The sequence below is a fragment of the Saccopteryx bilineata genome, chromosome 1 (genome assembly GCF_036850765.1).
Source record: "Saccopteryx bilineata isolate mSacBil1 chromosome 1, mSacBil1_pri_phased_curated, whole genome shotgun sequence".
Lineage (NCBI taxonomy): Eukaryota > Metazoa > Chordata > Mammalia > Chiroptera > Emballonuridae > Saccopteryx > Saccopteryx bilineata.
Window position 1 is genome coordinate 249,146,217 of NC_089490.1, and position 19,359 is coordinate 249,165,575.

General features: G+C 37.0%; 1 protein-coding gene and 1 pseudogene across 1 annotated transcript in view; both read right to left on the reverse strand.

The window, feature by feature from the left end:
• HCN1 (hyperpolarization activated cyclic nucleotide gated potassium channel 1) overlaps positions 1 to 19,359 on the reverse strand; it is a 335,249-nt gene that overhangs the window by 137,557 nt on the left and 178,333 nt on the right. The window lies entirely within an intron of this gene.
• On the reverse strand, positions 1,018 to 1,134 carry LOC136321171 (small nucleolar RNA SNORA31; annotated as a pseudogene).

Sequence of the window (19,359 nt, forward strand, 5' to 3'; positions counted from 1 at the left end):
TGTCCCCCTACCCCATTTCCATTCCCAACAGCATACAATGCCAGTCCAACATTTATTCACTAAGTGTACCATAGGGAGTGCTCAGTAACAGCTCATATAATAAATTTCATAAACAGTCTCCCCTTTTGACCTTTTAACATTATGTGTTCAAATGTGATCTCACTTTCTGGAGCTAGCCTAAAATCTAACTTTGGAAGAGGCAGAAGCAAGTTGGCTATTATGACATTTGTAGATATCAGAGGCTAATTTTCAATAGTCAAATCCATGTATCTCCACCCTGATTTGTCTACCTGACTGAAGAACATAATAATGTGTGAAGTGCTAATCTTGAAGCATACACACATGAATATGTGTAGTACCAGGGCCCAATCTGATTGTCTCTTGAGCTCTTATAAGTCATACAGTCTGACAGGCATAACCATCCGTGGAAAGATTATTAATGACCCTGTTTAAAGCACAGACACCTATAGATAGTCATGCTAACCCAAGAAGTAAACATCTGACCTAATTTACGCATTGCTACAACTTTTTATTGTGTAAGGGTGGCTTGTAATGCAACTTTACTCAACTTCCTGGTCAAGCTGACCATACTATTGATAAATTAATATTTTCTGTTTTTTCCAGAGGTAAACATCCTTAAGTGACAAATCCCTAACTCTATTATCTTAATACTATTTCCTGCAAACTTAACTTCCTACCAAATAACACCACCTATGACACTCAGCAAATTGTTAAATGAATGAGTGAGAATGTTGCAGGTGCTTAACAATAATAACACAAGTAACCTCTTCATGATCTGAAGAGTGTGAAGATTTGCTTCTGTGTTTTATATCAGGGAACTAAAAATTAATTATTTTCTATCTTTTTAGTGCTTAAAACCTGATTTGAATGTTCAGGGTGTGAATATCGGAAAGAGGTCATTCTGATCATTGGCAACCTACTTTTAAGTGGTACCGCTAAGAGTCAACTGAAAAAAAAAAGGAATTAAAATAAGTTTTGGGTTTGTTTTTTTTTTGCAGATGTAGTCCCCTATTCAATCTGGGCTGCCACGAAGACAGACAGAAAGCGCAGGGATTTTTTCTTTCGCATCCTTGTGCAAACCAAAAGAGGAATTAAAATAAGTTTTAAAAGCAGCTTTTTTATTTCATTTTCATGAAAAACTAGACCACAATACGTCAGTGGAAAGCACCATGCTTTACATTTATCCCGCTCAGAAAGAATAGAATAGATCAGGTCACAAACTCCCCCTCAATTCTTTTTATAATTCTAGAATTCTGCTTAGTTAGAATCCACTGACTCCAGATAGGATAGCTAATTAACTTTCCAAAACCAAATGATGCTCTAAGATAATTTGATTCAGAATCCCTAATCCTGCCCTAACATTTCCAGAATTGTTCATTATATATGTAAATTTTTGGTAATATTTTCCCCAGTGAAATGCATATTTCATTCTGTTTCTAAAAGGTCAAACCTCAAAATGTTGCATGGAAGATATCCATAAATTAGTTGAGATCTTTCCAAATGTTTCCACATTCCTTGTTGATATCCTGTTTCAAGCGACTCTCACTACTCCAATAAACCACCTATGAAATCAGTGGGCCTTAATCAATAATACTTAACTATTTGAACTACATGTTTTACTTAACAAAAAAATAATTGTCAAGAACAATTTAACACTTTTCATAGCAGGCAGTGATCTGTCCTTAGTCTTTGACTTCACAGTTGGGGACCACTTATAGACTAGATATGCTTTTATTATGTCAATATTTGTTCAAGGTTACAAATATACCTTCAGAATTTTTAGCAAAGCAATGTTAAAAAATATCACATGGACCAGAAGTGGCTCTTTGGACAAAGAACATTCTCATCTTTAAGGTGTAAAACAAGGTGGGAATATTTTTATTTCTCTATGTAAATCTGTACTTGCATAACTTGTTACATCTTTTAGATGAAGTGTCTATCCGCTATATTGACAACAATAATACAAACATTCAGCTGCTCAGTCTGTTTCATGGCTAACATATATCTAAGATTCCATATATATTATCATCTTAATCAATGGTAAATCAGTATTTTAAGAATCTTACTGCACCTTCTACAAGTCTTACCTTGAAAATAATCCAGATTAATTTACCAAATTTTACATACAAAATGTGGATAAACATTGTTTTCTTGGGGTGATGGTGTAGTATTGAGTTTTACACCTACACCTGTACCCCAATAAATCTAATTAAAAACACCTTATTTGAAGGTTTAACTTGGTACATGGGAGAAAAGTACTCTCTCTGAATACTGACCAATGACTATAGTCACTGGGCTAATTTTATTAGTCCCCTACTCCATCTGGATTTGGTTAAGAATGACCAACCCCTACCTTCAGAGATGTCAACAACCTGGGCCTCTCACCCCTAGAAGCCTCTGTAAACAGTCCAAATGCAATGGTCTACTCCCTCACCTCACACCCCTATTGTCAGGGCCTCATGCTGTTGGGTACTTTTATCCTGGATTCTTCTTTCCATTGTCCCTTCCAAAACTCCACCTACATTATCTATGAATTTTCTACATATCCAGCCTGGTCGTAAAATTCTTCCTCTTCTGCTCTGCTTTTCCTGAGACTCAGCCCCCTGCCATGCACTCCCCAGAGATCAGCTTCCCCAGGAGCTTTCTACCAGAGCTGGCTCAGTCTCGCCATGTTCCACAGGTTTGGGGTTCCGATGGCAGTGCCCTCAACTTCCCATCTCCCTTTGTCACTTTCAGAAAATTACTTGTCTAGCTGCATAAAAAAAAACTTCTTCATTCTCTAGGGTTCATTCTACTTGGCTATTCCACCCACACCTTGACCTCATTTCTGATATTTAACAACATCTCAATCTCCTCCCACCACACACCTCCATTTAACATAAGGACATGGTGCTTCTTCATCACCTTTTCACTACAAAGGTCAACTTCTGATCAATCAAAAGGGCCACCTCCTGTACCTGAGCTACTGAAGATTACAGGAGAAAGAAGGAAGATGGTGGCTACTAAAACTTTTAAAGCAGCGGTTCTCAACCTGTGGGTCGCGACTCACAGGTTGAGAACCGCTGTTTTAAAGGATAGCAACCTGACTTGAGGCCTTTGGCCAGTATTTTTTCTCTTCTTATTTCTCCCAAACCCATGACTATTCTTCTCAGGTTTAGCTTAAAGTTTTATCTTTTTTAGAGAAAACAGACATGTTTAAATGTCCTCAACTCTGTCCTCCCATACCTTCAAACAAACAAATTGCAGCTTTTCTGTTTGTTTGTTTTTTATCCTAGTCTCTAAAGAATATGTCTTCTATTCAAAACAAATCCCTACCAATCTTTTTGATATAAATCTGATCTTTTTCTCCTCCAAAAACCCAATTAGTTCAGACTTCCTCAATCCCTGCTGAAACCAGCTTTTTCCCCATCTGTTGTGGATAAATAGTTTTGTAAAATACGGTACAAATGAATTCATAAAATAATAATAATAATAAAGCCATGTAATATTAGCCTACTGATTATACTCTTAGATGTAGTGGCAATATCAAATTGCTATAATCACTTGCTTACTTTTCCATCAGACTCATTAACATCTTCCAAATATTTAGAAATAATAAAATCTCTCAGGTCCTCAGAAGCATTTTAAACTGAAAGAGAATCTTCATTTCCCAGGTACTTTCTTAATTCTTTTTTCCTTTTATGGCCTGTTCAGTTCAGCTGCTCAGAAAGACTACTCCCAGATTCTGAGACAGCTGAGACCCCGCCCACCCGAGGGTCACAGGTGGTTGTCTGTTTACAGGCACTGCTCCCTTACTATTTGGTGCAAACTCGAATTCCTGCCAAAGCTGCTCTGAGCCTCTGTCCCTCTCCCCCTTCACACATGTGTGGGGGGTATAAAGACACTCAAGGGTGACTTCACTTCCCCAAATGGAGGATTAAAGTTTTAAAAAATATACATACATCTGTTTGAGCATTCTTCTTGAAACGTCACAGATCTCACTTGAACTCTATCACTGGCACTCTAAATATACATGTGATCACATGACTACAGTAAACTAAACAGTGCTTACATAGTTTAACAACTACAGACCTGAATGTACTAGTTATTCACCTGTTAAAAAATAAAGTACAACTGATTGTGCATGTGTTATTTTGATCACGTCTACATGTTTATTGAACAAACATACATATAACTTTTAAAAAGCAATTTTTGATATTTTAGTTGTAAAAAACTAAATAAAAGCTAGTTGCAAACTAGCTTTTTCCTTGACTATTAGAATCTATGAAAGCTTTATTACTTTGCTACCATATAATCTATCAGCCATTTCTAATCATATCTATTTTTTACAGAATACTTTAATTCTATATACCTAAACAGGTCAAAAATGTCTTTAGGTAAAATTGCTCTTTATTTAGCTTTACTAATTCAAGAAAAATCAATGACCATGCATTAGCAAGAAAATATAAGCAAAATGGGAAGTACTATTGCATGTGTTCTTTGCACATTTTTGGTAGGGAATAGTGATAGGGAGCCGTGATAGTGGAGACCGTAAGAGGACAGACCTTGAAAACTGGGCAGCACCATTCCTGCTGGGACAGCGTTGATGGTACTCAGCAAATATTTTTTCACCCACAGAGCTATTCAACTGACCATGAATCTGCATAAATGGGTCAGTGCTAATGAGTACCTAACTGACGCATTTTCCTTTGAATATCAAGTGCTTATCAGCTGACAAGCTGGGAATAGGTCAGAAACAAATGTGCTTGTAATAGCTTGCATTTTGTTAACTGAATATACCCAAATCTGCACATTCTTTAAGTACCTTAGAGAAATGGAGTATCTCTTTTTTAACTTTCATGAGGACAATGTGGTAGAGCAGAATGTCTGTTCACTAGAGAATGCCCTCTAGAAAAGTGAAAGAGCAGCCCAACCCCCCCCCCCAAATGCATTATTTACTTTAGTACATAGTTTACACACTGGCAAAATCTAATTGCAAATGAAATTGAAAATGACTTGACTTATTTGATGTTTGAGTACTCTGGAAAAAATTAGAGCTAAACTAAGAATAATGTTTATTCTTCTATTACAAATTTCCAGTGGCTATAAATGTAGACATATGTACAAATCGTACAACCACTGAAATATTTAAGTAAAGAATATAAAAAAAACATATATTTGAAACTTTAACGATGGTTGTGTGAAGGCTACTTGATGCTTACCACATACTTAATTTTAGAATGAAGTTAACATGAAAGTATTGACTTAATAAATAAAATTGACTTTTTTTGAAATTCTTCTTTAGCAAATCTTATCTTGAAAACTCAAAATTGAAATTTAAAAAAATTTAAATATAAAATTTAATAATCTCTTTCCTGGTCTAGTAAACAGTAGATAATGATAATCAAGAAAACAATAAAAATTGGCTACATAAGTGTGTATGAACATGTGTGTGTATGAACGTGTATGTGTGTGATTGTGTGTGTGTGTAAGAAAAGAGGGGGAAAAGCAAATAAACATATTAGCAACAGTTTATGAATTCTGCCTAGCTCTTGTGAATGATTTCAAATGATAGTTCCATAACATTGTGTTTCTTAGAGAGGATTGGGAAATAATTGATTTTAGACATAACATATTGCTAATAATAGTCTCATTTATATTTTTATAGTTTCATGTAAATCTTCTGCTTGCTTTCTTTTGTATAATTGCTGTCTCATCAGATTTATAATGCTACATGCTCCAATAAGTATAAATTTAGTTATCTCTGCATTTTAAGCCACAAATAGTATAATTATTCTAGATTTTGTTAGTGGTTCATTTCCTCAGCATATAAAACCGATACATGAATTTCTGCTTTTTGAAGGGCAGAAATATACCATACAATGGAAACTTGGGAAGAACAGATATTTTACCTTGGAGACTTCATCTCATCAACTTGTATTTTTAAATTCACTTAAATAATTAATGCTCTTAAAACAGAGGGATAAATCAGTTTCCAAGCTCTGGTGACGGAACCATCAAAGCAAAATGTTTAAACTCATTTTATATACTCTATAAATTGTTTTCCTTTAGACAGTATCTTGCAGATATATATGGTCAATAAGGATCTGTTAAATTGCTTTGAAATTATCAATTAAAAATATGCGATATGTTTCTAATCCATTCAGATGTATTCAGAAAGAATTTTTGCGTTAATCATCAGTTATCCAAATTCTATCATACTGTCTCCATGACATGTATAAAATACATAATATATTTTGGTCATCTCTTGTTAACATATTTTTAAGTATACCTCAAATATTGTTATGTCTCTTATTTTCTATAAATTCTCTGAGAAGGAATCTACTTCAATGTTTTTGGTGTCACATTCATAAACTTTGTTAAATTCACTAGTGATGATAAATGTTTGACAACTCAACTAATTTTTTGACTTAAAATATTGAAAATTATTATTTCTATATGGTAAAATTTTTTAAATTTAGTCATACATATTTTCATGAAACATTAAATTGCAATTTATATAATATATATTTTAAAATTTCAAGTCATTAGTTTATTAATATTAGAGATAAATACAGTTAATATAAAATAAAAAGACACTAAACAAAAAATTTTGCCATAGTCAGGACTTAAAAAAATGATCTGTTGGGGAAATACATTAATTGAAACTGGTAGAATTAGAGTTCTAGTAGAGAATGGTCCCAACTCTGCATTAATCATTTTCCAAAAATTTCCCTTAGCTTTTCAAAGAAAAGAAAGGACATGCAACAAAAGACTCCTGAAGTACACTCCACAAGTAAAATTCTATATCTTTTATTTTAGAAATAAAAAAGTAGAACTAATAAAAAAGCCAACACACAGAGAGAAATCGAAGGGAAAACCAGGGATAAAACACTATTTTAGCAAAGTCATTTCCCTAAACCTTTGTTAATAAAACAAATTAAATAAAAAGCATAATAATTAAGCTATTTATAATATAAACATGTGGTAAAATAAAATGCAGTAAACACCATCGTATTGGGACCGATTGCACAATGCCTTTCTCAACATCAGCAGTCGAGAAAGGTTCTGTGCAAACCAGCGCATGTCACCACCTGCCAGAGGCAGTGGGAGAGGCGGGAGGAAGGAGAGCTAGCTTCTGGGAAACTGGTTAGGATGGAAACAATGCTGCCTCATAACCCTTTGGTCGGGCCCAGCAGAGTTACGTCATTCATTGGCATGCCATCTTGCTCCTCTGGCCACAGGAGCCAGTTAAGTTTGAAAAACTAATTTATTTGAGTGTATTTGTGCTGGAGAAGCTCTGGAAGAGAAAGTGGTGTTGGTTCACTGTCTTGGCAATGCCTTCTGGAAGGAAATCACTAAGTATGTGATTTGGGGTATGAAGTCAATACAATAAAACTACAATTTTCAATGATTTAACCACACATTCTGACGTTTGATAAAACCCAATTGGTGGGGGAAAAAACCACATTGCAACTTCTAAAAAAGAAAATAAAACCTAAAAAATAAACAAGTGTTGGCAAAGTTGCTAGCAACCCAAGAAACGTTTGTGTAAGAAAGTGGCATGATTTCAGACTCACTAATTGTATACCTTCCAAATTAAATTTGTATCAGAATGCTTCACCAATTCAGAAAATTGCACTTCTAGGTATCTGCCAGGCCACCTGAAGCATTGAAAATACTTAAATATCAGAATTTTTATGAAAATTTAATAAGCTGACATATGTGGAAGAACCCTTAAAAGTGATAAGACTGTTTTGAATATGTTTAATTTCTCTTTATCACCCAAACCTGTCAAATATTGGTTCTATACAGAAAATGATGTTAGACACTTGAATTTTTAGAGTTCATGGGCCCCCCCACCATACACTCTCACACTCACTTTCTTCTCCAGAGACTCCCTAACTCTTTTAAGAAATACTCATTTTTTTCTAGACCTGCTGTAGAGCTAGCTATAATAGGTCCCTTTAACAAATCTTGTAATAGCCACATCTACTTGCCATTTATAGCTTTATTTGAGGTAGGGTGTAATAGGGAACCAGGACCTGTGTGACTCTTTTCAGTAATTCCTTTAACAACAGCTTGTCTGGGTACAGATTTCTAGATTGAAAATCATTTTCTCACAGATATGTGAAGACTTGACTCCTTCTAGTATCTAGTGAAACTATATCTTCCCCTGAATACAGGTTTGATTTATTTGATTTAAAAAAGTGAAAAGTTTTACATGGGGATTAGTAAGAAATGACTACATTCTGTGTGTGTGGGTACAGGGGTTGAGAGGTGGGTAATGACTTAAAGAGTTGTCATACTGTCCGTAAATTAGACTCTCTTCCTGTGTCTAGGTCTATAGCTCAATTATGTTCTACATTCTCCTTTCTAACTCCAATACCAATGTCTCAGAAGTTTCCCCACACAGACTGCCTCTCCCCTTTTCTGAACACTCATTGTAACCTATTCCAGGGTGTGATTTTTCTCTCCCTTTGGTTTTCAATCTTTTAAAATTTTTGAGGATTTTCTTGTATCGATAAGAGTCCCATGCTCTTGTTCCCTTACCTTTTATAGAGGCATTCCTTTATTCACTTTGATTCTTTAGTGGTGCTGGGGTCTTAGGAGGGACCAAATGCCCACATAAATGTCCTATCTATCTTTTGTGTGTGTGTGTGTGTGTGTGTGTGTGTGTGTGTGACAGAGACAGAGAGAGGGGCAGAGAGAGGGACAGACAGGGACAGACATACAAGAAGGAAGAGAGCTGAGAAGCATCAATACTTAATTGTTAAAGGTGCGGCACCTTAATTGTTCATTGATTGCTTTCTTATATGTGCGACCTCGGGGTTTCACACCTGGGTCCTTGCATCCCAGTCCGATGCTCTATCCAGTGCGCCACCGCCTGGTCGCTGTGCCTATCTATCTTCTTATAATGCACCCCTTCCCCAATTATTCAAGTTATCTACCTTATTACAAAAAGACTTATGCAACTCCAATTCATAACTGCATGTTCTTTCTGGATTAACTGATTTGTTCGAATGAGTTGTTGATCTATTCAAGTGCCAATAATTCACTGTTTAAATTAGTTCTCAACCTCTCTCCAAATAAGTTACTCTCCCCAAATAATTCTTCTTGTAAACAATTTATACTTATGGTTCAAAATAAATACTTATGTTTCAAACATTTATAATTCAAAATAAATTCAGTTCATTTTGTCAAGTCACTCTCCTGGTCTTTGATGTCAATAATTTACTTGATAAATTAATTTCTGTCTACCATTATTTTTTCAACATTATTAATTACCTCACATCTCCAACCTCCAGTCTTATTTTCCTTGAAAATATGATCTACTGGATGTCCAGAGTTATTATTCTATCATTCAAACTTGATTATGTAAGTTTCCTACTTAAACTGTTGTTAGTTCAGAGAATGCTCATGATGTCCAAATTCTGTGGTTGAATATTAAAAGGTTATTTGAAATCTGCCCTCTGTCTATTTCATCATCATCTATCCCTTCTTCTCTATAGGTCTTCCGTGCCTGGAGAAGACCAGACTTGTCAGGGCACCTTTTATGCAACATGGTTGATCAGGACCTGAATCTGTTAATGTGTTATTATTTCCTGGTACAGTGTCTACCAGCCTATCCCTTTGCTGTATCACAACAGTCAAACTTAGCTCAAACATTGCTTTCTCAGGGCAGACTTATTTGACTTCTCCAGGGAGGAATTAAGAGCTTCCTCTTATAGGACCTAGTCCATAATGTGTTTAATACTTGGCTACAAGTATGTGTTTGTATATGTTTTCACTAGATCCTGAGTTCCTAAAAGTCTACGATTGTATTTGCAAAGTAGGTACTTAACACATGTTTGCAAAATGGAAGTGAACAAGAGAGAAGGCAAGGAAGGAAGGAAGGAAGGAAGGAAGGAAGGAAGGAAGGAAGGAAGGAAGGAAGGAAGGAAGGAAGGAAGGAAGGGAGGGAGGGAGGGAGGGAGGGAGGGAGGGAGGGAGGGAAGGAAGGAAGAAGGAAGGAAGGAAGAAGGAAGGGAGTTAGTTCCCAGTTTAGAAACAAGTGGTACATTTTTCTAAATAAGAACCTATGGGATTATTATACATTTTTTCAAATATTCTTTGTGATAACAGAATGGAGATTTTCACTTAAAAAGGATCTTAATCTTGTACCTGCAATGAAATAAATTTATGTACAAATTTTGTTTGTGATTTTGGTATCCATTAATTCTAGAATATCTGTTATCCTTTCTTATACCTTGGTTACATGACCAATATTCATAAAAACATTTTCATCATTGTGGTTTATACTTATTAAAGCTTTTGATCACCAAAATTTACTTCTCCAATCATCTTTTTTCTGTCTATATTCTATTTTTCAATGTCTTATTTTTACTGAACTGTTTTTTTGGTTTGAGATGACTAGTCTTTTTAAAGTTCTATTTTCTTCCATTCCTTTCTCTCTGTTCATCATCACTTCCTTATTCAGACTGACAAAAAAAATCCATTATTTCAACTGAAATCTTATGAAAACTCTCAGTTCTGCTCCCTGCTGCATTCTCACGGTCACTGTCTATTCCAAGATGAACTGTTCACTCTCACACTCACATGTGTGAGTTTCTATATATTGCTAGAAGGTACCCAATGAATGCACAACTAGCTTATGGTTTTAACAGCAACTAGGATTTCAACACTAGTTAGTAAGACTGGCATGTTGCTGGAAAGCACGTATCTGATTTTCCAGGGCAACTAGTTTAAACTTTCCCAAATCTCCCAAAGTCTACTGTATCTTGTCTGCTCACCTCAATGGTAAGAGCGTATACAACTTCCAATTTTACTGAGAAAGAGAGGGTTACTTTAAACCACGCCCCTCTATCCTTCTCCTTCTTACTTTGGAGCGTGTCTCTTTTTTCTCTGTGCCATCTCTGTTATTTCTTTGCTTTATGCCAGTATATTCCTGGTGCTCTTGCTTCATCAACTATCTCCTGTCTTCTTCAGACTCTTCAGCTTTCCTCTTCAGCATGCTTGAACCTCTCCTGTACTAAAACACTGTACATTGAGCCTATATTAGTCTCCATCTACTTTAATAATCTCTACTCCCCTTTTTAAATATACTGCAATATGTTTACACATTCTATCCCTTTTTACCTTATAGTTGACTTTTAAAACTTTTATAAGCTGGTGTCTCCTGGCAACTGGAAATACCCGTGTAGCTCTCTTACTAAACATAGTAAGCAACTTGCAGACCTCATCTGCTTGCTCTTCCTTGCATAGTCACCAGGTTGTACATACTCATCCTGACACTCCAGCTTTTGTTTCTGAGGTGTGGTTTTCCTGATTGCTTCTTGTTTCCTCCCATTTCTCAGGTTGGTCATCTGCAGTTTCCGTACGATGCACACTCTCTGCTCTCCCAGGTTCCACTCTCCACGTTCTCCATGAGGGACCCTTCTACGCCCCTGATGTCAACAATTACTTATAGTCAGGGAACTCCATTACCTACCCCCAACTTAAGACTACCCCTTTAATTTTAAATCCACAATCAAGTCACTCTGAGATGTCCCAGACTATGAAACTCTCCCACCCTAGACATCGTGGTTATATTCTGTACAGAGATTAATACACATCAAGACTCAAAGTAACCTCTCATTGGGGTAACAATGCTGCACTTACTCCATTCCTTCACCTTCCACATTCAGTTAGTAACTGCATTCTATCCACCTCCCGTTGTAAGAGTTCTTTTTTTCATTTTTATTGAATTTATTGGGGTGATGGTTAATAAAATTATATGTTTCAGGTGCACAATTCCATAACACATCATTTGTACATTGTATTGTGTTTCCCACCCCAAAGCAAGTCTCCTTCCATCACCATTTATCCCCACTTTATCCTTTTCTACCTCCCCCACTACCTTCACCTTTTCTCACTCAGCCTCACAACCCTACTTCTTTCTGAGAGCTGCCAGTCCAGTCTATATCTAGGTCTCGGTCTATTTTGTTTGTTGGTTTATTTTGTTCATTAAATTCCATATATGAGTGGGATCATATGGCACTTATCTTCCTCTGACTGGCTTTTTTCACTTAGTGTAATAATCTCCAGGTCCATCCAAGCTGTCACATGAAGGGTAAAATTTCTCTTCTTGATGTCTGAGTGTAGCCCGTTGTGTTGCCAAGTCCTTAATTCAGTACTACTATTTTTGTCCTTAGGGGTTATTTCAAATCTTCCTACATTTTTCTATATCTCTGGGTTTGCCCTCTGCTACCCTGGTAGTAAAGTTTTCTTTATAAAATAAAGTCAGGATGATGTTACCTTCTTGGTTAAAAATATTCAACAATATTTCATTAAATCTGAGAGACAGGCCAAAATTCCAAATGTAACATAGATGGCTTATTATAATCTGACCCTGGCTTATTTCTCAAGCTTTTGTTCCATCCCTGATCTCTGCCTCCACATTACATACTTCTGGTCATCAGAGTTGAAACTTCTGTGATTCTCTCATCCTATTTTCTCCATTAATATATAAACTTGGCCTGACCTGTGGTGGCGCAGTGGATAAAGCATCGACCTGGAAATGCTGAGGTCGCCGGTTCGAAACCCTGGGCTTGCCTGGTCAAGGCACATATGGGAGTTGATGCTTCCAGCTCCCCCCCCTTCTCTCTCTCTGTCTCTCCTCTCTTTCTCTCTCTGTCTCTCCCTCTCCTCTCTAAAAAAAAAAAAGTGAATAAATAAAGAGCACCTGGGAGTAATAAAAATATATATATATATATAAACTTAATGGGGAGGATTATATCTGCCTTAATTTCTCAAGGTCTTTGGCACAGGGTTAATTGTGATAAACATGTGTTAAATAATTGGATAATACATGTGTGAAATCTACCATTTGCTAATATTAATTCAATTTCATGTCTATACAAAATAAACAGCATGCAAAGATTGCCATCCAGGAGTAACTTACTGAAAAATAACAAAACAATCCTGAGAAAAAAGAATAAAGCCGGAGGCATCACACTACCTGACTTCAAATTATATTACAGAGCAACAATAATCAAAACAGCATGGTATTGGCAGATAAACAGACCCACAGACCAATGGAACAGAACAGACAGCCCAGAAATACAACCGCATATATATGAGCCTATAATTTTTGCCCAAGGAGCCAAAAACATATGATGGAGAAAGTAAGTCTCTCTGTTAAATGGTGCTGGGAAAGTCAGTAAGCCACATGCAAAAGAATGAAACTATATTACAGTTTGTCTCCATGTATAAAAATTAATTGAAAAATCTAAATGATCTCAGTGACATACAGGATGGACCAAAAGTAGGCTTAAAGTTGTGAGAATGAGATACACAGAGTTTATTTTTTGTATCTTTATGAATTATTGTATTATTTTCCATACAAACAATAGTAAACTTACTTTTTCCCACCCTGTAATTATGTTCCTGTTAATCCCAGCAGACATCAATTGAAATCTGTTTCTTTGTTGTTTGAGTATCAATAATGGTATAATGGCTTGCCTAATAAGTGTGTACAATAAACTAGTGACTATTAAATTTTGTTTATACATAATGAGTGCATGAAAAACAGTTTTAATTACTTTTATGGTCATTGCCACATTTTCTATAACCATAAAATTGTTATTATATAGAAGAACTTAATTTCCATGTTCTGCACGCATGCTACACTTGCAGAATTGTTAAAATAGCGCAGGATTAGCAATATTTTTTTAATGTTGGTGCTATTTTGAGTTTTTGAGACTACTTTAAATTTACCAAAATATTGGTTTCCTCTGATATTGAATCTGACAACATGAACCCCCCTGTTTCCCATTCCTTACCATTTTGAGCTATCAAGCCAACCCTGTAACAGACCCGCAGCCTGAGCCAAAATACTCTCTAAAAAGCTGCAGATTTAGTCTTCTTCCTATTGAGTTGACATGAGTTAAACTCAATAGAATTCAGCATTTCTGACGAGTTCTAAATGGAGGAATCCAAAAAGTTACTATCATTATTATCTGGGTTTTCACCCAGAATTCAAACTCACAAATCACTATCATGATTTCTGCTAAATTCAGAATTTGTTCCAGCCTCCATATTATTTTACTCCTTTGGTATATTTATGTAGTATAAGAGTTAATATATAATAGGTCCTGGCCAGTTGGCTCAGTGGTAGAGCATCTGCCTGGCATGTGGATGTCCCAGGTTTGATCCCCGGTCAGGGCACACAGGAGAAGTGACCATCTGCTTCTCCACCCCTCCCCCTCTCCCATCTCTCTCTCTCCCTCTGTCTCTTTCTTCCCATCCCAGAACCATGGCTCGGTTGGACCAAGTTGGCCTTTGGCGCTGAGAACGGCTCTATGCCCTCACTTCAAGAACTAAAATAGCTTGGTGGCTGAACAACAGAGCAACGGCCCTAGACAGGCAGGGCATTATCCCATCGGGGGCTTGTCAGCTTGCCAGGTAGAACCTGTTCAAGGTACAAGTCTCTCTGCCTTCTGGCTTCTCATTTAAGGAAAAAAAAAAGAGTTAATAGAAGAGAATATTTTTGTATTATGCTTAGAGTATATTTAGAGAAACATACATTTTTATTTAAGACCAACAAGGGTGAAAGGTTTTATATCTACCTCTATAATTACTTTTCCTACCCATTTTTTTCTAACCCTCTTCAGAAAGAATCAGCATTTCCTAAAGGGGGAAAATAAAAGTATATTAAAGGGCCCAATATCTGGGTTACATATTCAGAATGAGAGAAATTTTAAAAATTTGAGGATTAAATTGTAAATAAAAATATTCAGCCTGACCAGGCAGTAGTGCAGTGGATAGAGAGTCGGACCAGAATGCGGAAGGACTCAGGTTCGAGACCCCGAGGTCGTCAGCTTGACCGCGGGCCCATCTGGGTTGAGCAAGAGCTCACCAGCTTGGACCCAAGGTCGCTTGCTCGAGCAAGGGATAACTCAGTCTGCTGAACGCCCGCAGTCAAGGCACATATGAGAAAGCAATCAATGAACAACTAAGGCAGGGGTCCCCAAACCTTTTACACAGGGGGCCAGTTCACTGTCCCTCAGACCATTGGAGGGCCAGACTATAAAAAAAACTATGAACAAATCCCTATGCACATTGCACATATCTTATTTTAAAGTAAAAAACCAAAACGGGAACAAATACAATATTTAAAATAAAGAACAAGTAAATTTAAATCAACAAACTGACCAGTATTTCAATGGGAACTATGGGCCTGCTTTTGGCTAATGAGATGGTCAATGTCTGGTTCCATATTTGTCACTGCTAGTCATAACAAGTGATATGTCGTGCTTCCGGAGCTGTGATGTGTTCATCCCGCGTCACATGAAGTAGTACTGTACGTGAGCGACACCACACCGCCACATACAGTACTCCAGGAGCACAGGATACGGATGCATCCTGTGCTCCTCTCACTGACCACCATTGAAAGAGGTGCCCCTTCCGGAAGTGCGGCGGGGGCCAGATAAATGGCCTCAGGGGGCCACATGCAGCCCACGGGCTGTAATTTGGGGACCCCTGAACTAAGGTGTCTCTACGAAAAACTGATGATTGATGCTTCACATCTCTCTCCATTCCTGTCTGTCTGTCCCTATCTATCCTTCTCTCTGACTCTATCTCTGTCTCTGTTAAAAAAAAAAAAATATTCACAGGCCCTGGCTGGTTGGCTCAGTTGTAGAGTATTGCCCAGGTATGTGGAAGTCCTGGGTTCGATTCACAGCCGGGACACACAGGAAAAGAGCCCATCTGCTTCTCCACCCTTCCCCCTCTCCTTTTTCTCTGTCTCTCTCTTCCCCTCCTGCAGCCAAGCCTCCACTGGAGCAAAGGTGGCCCCAGGTGCTGAGGGTGGCTCTCTAGCCTCCGCCTCAGGCACTAGAAGGGCTCCGATGGCAGCGGAGCAGTGCCCAGATGGGCAGAGCATCTCTCCCTAGTGAGAATGTCAGGTGGATCCCAGTCAAGTGCATGCAGGAGTTTGTCTCTCTGCCTCCCTGCTTCTCATATCAGAAAAAAAAAATTTTTTTTCACAAAGCTTTTTATAAGAGCAGCAGGTCAGAAAAGCTGTAGGCCAATATTGTCACCAGAACATATAAAAGCAGTCTCAATATTCCCATAGATGTAGTCAATGTCAAAAAGTACTTCTAAGGATTTTACAACCCTTAGTTATTATTATCAATCAATTCATTTCATAGCTAACCATCATATAAAAGGGAATGCAATGGATTGGATTGTGTCCTCCTAAAAGTCATGTTAAAGCCCTGACCCTCAATGTGATGGTATTTGGAAATGGGGCCTTTGGGAGGTAATTAGGTTCAAGGGTAGAGTCCTCATGAAGGGAACAATAACAACAGACCAGAGAGTTTGCTTTCTCTCTGCCATATGAGGATACAACAAGAACATGGTCTCCTGCAGGCAGACATCAAATCTGACAGCACTTCAACCTTGAACTACCCAGCCTCTACAATTGTGAGAAATAAATACAGTATCTTATTTAAGCCCCTCAGTCTATGGTATTTTGTTATGGTGGCCTGAGCTGACTAGAACAGAGAGGTATTAATTTTACTATTAACTTTCAAATAGGCATATTCAATTAGCAAATTGGGATAAAAAATATACCGAAGAACTAAATCATGCGTCTTTAAATATTTAACTACCATGTTGTCTATGAGACTTTACAGTGCCTGTCCTGTGGTGGCGCAGTGTATAAAGCATTGACCTGGAAATGCTGAGGTCGCCGGTTCAAAACCCTGGGCTTGCCTGGTCAAGGCACATATGGGAGTTGATGCTTCCAGTTCCTCCCCCCTTCTCTCTCTCTGTCTCTCTCTCCTCTCTCTCCCTCTCTGTCTCTCTCTCTCCTCTCTAAAAATGAATAAATTAATTTAAAAAAAAAAGTACGAGACTTTACAGTGAAACTATTATTAGGTGATACATAATAAAGTAAGAATTAAGTGAATAGTATGTGTTAATGTAAAATACGTGTTTTTAAGTCTATATAAAATTATCTGAATTTTATAGTAAAATAGGCTTGTCTTCCTGGACATATCGGAACTAATTCAGGTCCAAAATCTGGACTAAGAGAGTCTATAATCAAGTCATTTGGGATTGCACAATCAGAATTCACATCAAGTAGGATTGTGATTGCGAAAATACCAGATACAGAGCAGTGAAAGATGGCATAGATGAGCAGGAGATAAGTTTGAAAGCAAACGCAATACAAGAACATCAGCGAGAAGACCTGGCTCCCAGAAGATCACAAGGCCCCAACTCTTCCAGATGTGGTGGGACCAGTGACCAGCTTCTTACTCACTGTTCCAGTATCACTAGTCAAACCTAGAAGTGCTTAGAGATTTGTGACCATTCAATTAGTCAGTATTTTTTTAATTTGGATTTCTTGCTTTTCCCTTCTTCCTGCTTCATTCATATCCTAGACCTATATTTGTTCTTGCCTGGTATGGAGGAACTACCCTCTAATGGTTTCCCTGTCTTTGGGCTGGCCTTTTTACTAGCGGATTCTTCTTGATGGCACCATGGGAGGCTTTGAGCTCTCTTCCCTAGAATCTGCCTCACACCTTTAGTTTGTCTGCCAAGAATTCAATTTTTATGCTGCCCAAGCCAAGTACCAGTTAAGGAAAAATAAAAAAATAAAAAATATGAAAGGACAATTTAATCATATATGACATGCTATTCTACTTTCTTTTCATTTGAATACATTTTGTATCTAAGGCTATAAACTTATTTATTTCTCAGTCACTCTTTGAAAAATGAAAGACAATAATAAAAATTGAAAATAACTTTTTTCACTAGAATCCACTTCTAGATACTATTCTCTTTCATTTTCTTAATTAAAACTATGAAAAAATGTTGCTCATATTGACTATTTATACTTTCTCATTTTCCACATATGCCTTAGCCCTCAGTCTAGTCTTTTACCCACTGCCTCTTCTTCCCGAAGTCCACATCAAACCTTCAAACTGTCATAACCAATTCATGTTGGGCAGCTTATATTTTCTTTGAAATTCTCTAGCTGTTTTCACACTTTTGGTCGCTGACTTTTTAAAAATTTCTATGTCCTAAGTTGAAAGCATTCACACTATCAGACAACTTCTTTTAGAATCATTCATAGATTGGATTGTTACTGTTGTTGCCTTTTAATGAAAATTCACTTTTCCTAGTTGACTTCTCTCATTCGGCTCCTGCAAAAACTCTTCCAATAGAATATATCTTCCCTATTTTATTCATTCATTCATTCATTTATTTGCTTATTTAGTTTACTTTTTAATATATCTAAAGTAGCAGACTCCTAGTTCATTGCATAAATGCTCTAAAGTTTATTCAACCAGTCTGCTATGACTGTTTACTGAACCATTTAAACATTGCTAAAATTTTGTAATTAAATCCCATCTAAGAGATGAAGAAAAAACTACAAATGCCTTCCTCAGCCTTGCACATGTGATTCTGACTGATCTAACCACCTCCTCTATTTCCAGTCTCATTTTATATCATTCTAGAATTAAGTCATCCAGAAATTGATCAAGTTGGCTTACTTCGTAATACAATCACTCTGCGAGATCATTTGAATCTGTTCACAAGGATAATTTTGATGCTAACTGATTTGCTATATGCTTCAAAGAAGAGACTCAAGGTCACATATCTGTTTGGGCCATAAGGCAGATGCTCTGCTAGGTACTGAGGAATCACAGGTGGTCATGTTCAGCACAGTCTCTGCAACACTTATTCTCATGTAAGATAAGCAGTTGTTCTGCTTTATTAACTTGGTTTAAGCAAGGGAATGTTAAAATTCAAATAACCCTAGAAAAATTATACAATAGTCTCATAGGTTGGGGGAAAAAATACAAGTAGGTGAAGGACAACACAGGACTGTGGGGCAGATCAGAAGCAGGGGACAGTACTGTGGTGACATGCTACAGCTCATAGAGTGTGGCAGGCAGCCAGTGGATAGCTGTGAAGTTGGGATGCCTGCGGGTCACAGAACCAGCAAGTAGCAGAAACACACAGAGGAAGAATCTCAGCAAAGTAAACATCAGCTCTACTTTTCCCCAGTGGTATTAACTGATATGTGTAACAGCTGTGGACCAGTCTAGCATTTCCATAGATAAGTATTGCAATGTTTAAGTGTGTCAGTATTTAAGAAGTTTACTATTTAAATGAAGATTTTAAAACCTTTACTTATATTTACACAAGATAAATTTTAGAACAATTATTTGTAGGATGGCAATAAAGTGTTTTCTTCAGTGTAGATAAATATCTATCCCTCAAAAGCATATGTAGCTTTCACAAAAAATCAAACAATATAACTTCCCTAAGAAATGGCAAATTTGACAGGATGGACGTTCCACC